This window comes from Lonchura striata, chromosome 1 (assembly GCF_046129695.1).
Source record: "Lonchura striata isolate bLonStr1 chromosome 1, bLonStr1.mat, whole genome shotgun sequence".
NCBI classification, from domain to species: Eukaryota; Metazoa; Chordata; class Aves; order Passeriformes; family Estrildidae; genus Lonchura; species Lonchura striata.
Genome location: NC_134603.1, coordinates 29,904,652 through 29,909,739, shown reverse-complemented (window position 1 = coordinate 29,909,739; position 5,088 = coordinate 29,904,652). Strand labels below are relative to the sequence as shown.

Sequence of the window (5,088 nt, the reverse complement as noted above, 5' to 3'; positions counted from 1 at the left end):
GTGACTGAAAAGCAAACATTGAATAAACATTGACCTTTCCTGTGCCATTTCTTTCTGTGCTTTTCCCATTACAATATGTATGGACACTGTATTTTCTTTTGTCCTTTATGAGCTTTATGAGAATGATGGGTCTGCCTTTGTACATTCTGACAGCCTCATTCTGCCCTTCATGCTTCAAAAAGATTTTTGCCCCTCAATCATTTCCTGTCATATACTTTCTTCTTGAGTTCAGATGATTGAGGACCCACAAGTGATCTCTTTTTAAGTTTCATCTTCTTTTTCACTTTTTTTAAGATGATTCATTTGCTTAATTTTTTTGGAGGTGTACTTCTTTTCTGCAGTGAAATATAATTGGTTCCTTTGAAGTGGTGTCTTCTGTCTTGGTGTCCCTTGCTCCTCTTCCTCTTTTTTTTTTTTTTTTTTTTTTTTTTCTTTCCCAGAAATGCCAAGCTAGCCTATGATTGTTCTGCTACTTGACCCACCTGTGTATGCACAGGTGATTCTCCTGGCAGTGCTGCTGACCATTGGAAGTCTCCTCTCAGAGTGTGCTCTCCTGGCACAGGTAACAGGACCATTTCCCACCCACCATGCTTGCTCTGCCACACATTCAGCCTTCATCAATTACCCAATACATTCTCAGCTATCCAGGCAACCACACTTAGTATGTCCTACATTTAGGGGCTTCCATTCATATCCCTGCATCTCTTTCACTGGTACAGATGTCTGAAGTGTTTTGTAAAAGGACTGTTTGTTTTCATTCCCTTGCCAGCTTGTATTTTAAGGAATTTTATTTTAGGAATAATTGTGCCAGATCACTTTCTCATTTCTAGGCAGAGAGAATTGGCAGTTCATCAGTAAAGACACTACCTGTGGAGAGAGGAGATATTAGTGTTAAGGTACTGTTGAAATACAGACCTGGAGGGAGAGGACTTGGGCATACTCAAGAAAATAAAAGTTGACAAGAACTGATGCATAGAGTTGACATCAAGAGAACAGAGATCATTCGGAGCAAAAGGAAGTGAAGTGGCTGATTATTGCCTACCAAAGAGGAAGAATAGGATTTACTCATAAGTAAATCTAGCGACTGAACACAGTGGGAAAGAGCTAGATAAACCAATGGGTGACTGATGTTTGTAATTACTTTGCAAGTAACTTCAGGCTAGATTTTTGAAGATGGCTTCTAACCAAGGGGAAAAAAACTCCATATTTCTGTGTATTAGACTTTAGCCTATGTTGTGGCAGAGATAAAAAAATATTAAAAAGAAAAAAAGGTGTGGTAACAATATGAAAATACTGTTGCTAGGAGGCTAATGGAGACAAAATAAAATGTACTTTTCAGTCCTGAACTACAGGAAAGATTTTCAACACACTACAGTCTGTCTCTCATACTCACTATTTTCTTTTTGTTTTTTGATACAAACACTTTTATATCTCCTACATAATTAAAAGCAAGGACAGATTTAATGAAGCCACACTAATGTGTTTGCTGATTCTTTGGAGTTAAAAGAGTAGATTTCTGAGGAGAGAAAAGATCATTTATTTGATGCTAATGATTATTTAAAGAATTAACTAGTAGTTCCTAGTTATATTTAGTTTTGTCCCCAAGAACTGATAATTCATCTTAAAATCAATGGTTGCCTAGTGATAAGCAATTACTATATAATTTTATTACTTGCAGACAAATATTGTCTTGGCCTGTAATGATGGGCAGAAGTTTAAAGTTGTGATTTTATCAGAGTTTTGGAGGTTTCAGCAAGACATATGCATTGCTTTTGACATTCCTGTCAGCTTCTCACAAATTTCTTGTTAGGCACGGAACAATTTCCATTATGTAATTTGTGTTCTTATTTAAGGGTGAAATAAGGATGCAGACATGGATTTTCATTTTGTTTTGGCTTTCCTTTTTTAATTATCTCATATTTTAAAAATATTTTTGTAAGAAAAATATAGTTCTGTGCAAGTCATCTTTGCTGAGAGCTTTGGATGGCTGAGAACCAGCAATTCTTCCAGAATCAGTGTTTACCACTTAATTCTTCCAGTTCATCTGAGAAAGAGGGTAAGTCCCTGTGTAGATGTGAATTTGCTGAATGTGAGCTGCCTCTAAATACTGAAAGAAAATATTGCAAAGGCCAGTCACAAGAACTATAATGAAATGAGTTCTTATTGAAACCAATGAGTTCTTATTGACTGAGCATCTTTTGTGCTTTCACAGATTTGACTTATTGCAAGCAGCACTTGTTTTTCTGAAAATTGAAAGTGAAAATAAAGCACATAATGAATGTAAGAAAAAAAGTGCAACCAACATAGCAGCCTCAGTTTATGAGAAGCAGCAATTTTCAATATATGTTTTTTTTCTCTGCCAGCTTTCACTACTACAGAAGTTTCAAAGCCAAATTATTACATTCTCTTAAGGAACACTACTTAGCACTGTTATTACTATTTACTTTATTGCTGGCATGAGTGCTTACACAGTAAGAAGGATTAGGCTAACCAAACAGTTCAACCTGGGATAATCAAGTAGCCTGCTGTGGATTGGATTTGGATTAAATAGACATTTGCAGGACTAGAATACATGTGGGAGGTGTTGGAGGTGTCCAGTCTCTCTCCAGGAGCATTCATTTTACTTATTTTGGCTGAACTTTTCTAGGAAGCAGCTGATGTATTTGCTCTCTTTGCTGTCATGGAGGGAAAAACAACATTTTACTGTGCTGGAAACATTTCACCAGCTCAGTAGAGGCCTGCAGAAGCTGGGAAAAATGCATGCTCCTGTGTAAAGTCATACACCTCTCTTACTGTCAGTCAAATAGATTTTTCTTTTTTAACTTTTAAGTTGCAATACCTATTGCCACTTATAGACAAAAATTAAACACATAATATAAAACTTGCTTTAGTTTATTAATGAAGAGTAAGACATTAATGAGTGGCATTTTAAGTGCTGCAGCACAACGCTGTATTATATCTGTAATGCCATCTCTTTCCTTTTTGTATATATAAGGCTGCACAACTTGCTTTTTTAGAAACAGTTTTTGTATAAAAAATTGACTTCTATTGTGGGCTTTACTTTGAGTGCAGTGAGGAACATGGCATATGGTAGAATCCTAGCCTTAAAAAAATGTTGCTTGTTTTGACATGCCATACCAATTAATACCTCATATAAAAATCATATAGAAAACTTCATCTCATAGTGAAACAGCAATTTTCTCACCAGTCAAGCACAATGGGGGAATCCTCTTGTAAGGATTTAAGTCTAAATAATGCCTTTTCCTCCCCCTGGTTCTTGTTTTACTTTGCATTTTTTTCTGCTTAATAAAGGAAATAAAGGAGTTCAGATCATGAAGGACATAAAATAAACATGAGCATTTAGTAAGATGATGTCATCTTCATATTTTATGGATCCATGGAGATAGCTGAATCGAAACACAAAGGAAGAAAAGGAAAATACTTATTATTTCTGTATCTGACATTAGCTATTCTTACCCCATTGCAGCGTCACTTTTTATTTCACTCATGAAAGAGATACTTTAAAAAACATTTTGAAACCACAAGAATGAAATATAACTATTATCTTTGGAATTGGTTCTGCTTATCCTAGAGGTAGACCTTTGTGTGATGCTGTGTGCGGATGGAGAACTCTGTCAAGAGCATCTTCCTTTTTCAGGTGTGGTGCATGCAGGAGCTAGAGGTGGAAGGTGAGTGTCCCATAGGCAGAGCAGGGCAGTGCTGAGGGAGGAAAGGAACCTTCTGGAGCTTTGCTGAAGGCTCATGAAGAACTGGAGCATTATGTTGGTGAGTGTGGTGGTTCAGTGTAGGAAGACAGTGCAGATAAAGGAACTATCTTTATTTTTAGAAATCAGAGTGTGAGGTTTTTTAATCTGCTTAATGAAAGATTTTTATCTTATTGATCTATAAAGTTCAGGGCTGGGAATATGTAAACGTCTAACCAGTGCGTGGTAAAACCTTGCCTATGGTCATGCTCCACGAGATGGAGCCAGAACTGTCTTTAACACGGGGAAAGCCGCAGCCGGGGTCTCTGCCCGCGGCGCTGCCCTCGCCTTGCGCTTTACCCACGGAGCTGCTGCTCGCCCTGCCCCTCACACCAGGGCAGCCCGGCTCCACGGAACGAGGGACACGCTCTGATCCACCCCGGCTGCCATCGCCTCCTCCATCCTCCTCCTCATCCTCCTTCCTCTGCGCTCCCGTGCTGAGGAGTTGCCGGCAGCGCAAAGAAACCCTGCAAAGACACCAGCGCCTCGCTGCTGGCAGCCCTGGGCAAAGGATGCCGTCCCCTGTCTGCATCTGCAGTTTATTGTTCGGCTTAGCTGAGGCAATAACGCATGAGAAAAACTGGGGGTGAAACTGGAAGTAAAATATGCAACACCTGGCAGTGCAACAGAAAGTAAGAATACTTTTTGGGTCATTGAGTTGCATGTGGAAAGATACACTTCCTACTGACTTTAACAGAAACAACAAAGCCTCTAATTGGAATCCTTCTAGGAATACATGTGCTACATGGAAAAAACCCAGACCCATAAAATCACATAGTGGGTGATAATGGATTTCAGAACAACTTGGAGTTTTGAAATTGACTGCAATGAAAATTAACTGATCTGAAGTAAGAGTCAGTGATACCAAAAAATACTACTGCTAAAAAAAACATCCTTTGGCAAGTAAGTGTCCCTTAAGGAGGTCAGCTGGAACTGCTGGTTGAACACATGAAGCTTAAACTGAATCCCATGCTAGAAATGTGGAGCTGAGCAAGGCTGTACACTGAGGGGTGTCTGTGAAGATGCCTTTCCAGGAAGGTTTCTGAGTCAACAAGTGTCCAAAATCTGAGACAGCTCTGCAAGCAGGAAAGCCTGAATGAAACATTTTTGAAAACTTTTAAATGAACAAAATATAAAAATGCCGTTGTTTTAAAGTAAATTGTTTCAAGCAACAACAGTCTAATTTTTGCAGGGAAAACGATTATTTATTGCATCACTGTATTTTACAAATCAAAAAACCCTATTCTTCAGGATCTGACAGTCACATGTGTGAAAGAGAGCCAAAACCCCTCAGTTACAGAATCACAGGATGGGTCAGGTTGGA

At 38.7% G+C, this 5,088-nt stretch overlaps 1 long non-coding RNA gene across 1 annotated transcript; it reads left to right on the top strand.

Moving 5' to 3' along the window:
• Positions 1 to 425: 425 nt before the first annotated feature.
• On the top strand, positions 426 to 3,676 carry LOC116183257 (uncharacterized). Its single transcript, XR_004147843.2, has 3 exons — positions 426 to 562; positions 1,941 to 2,056; positions 3,593 to 3,676. It is a non-coding gene; the product is annotated as an uncharacterized LOC116183257 (long non-coding RNA).
• The last annotated feature ends 1,412 nt before the right edge of the window (positions 3,677 to 5,088 follow it).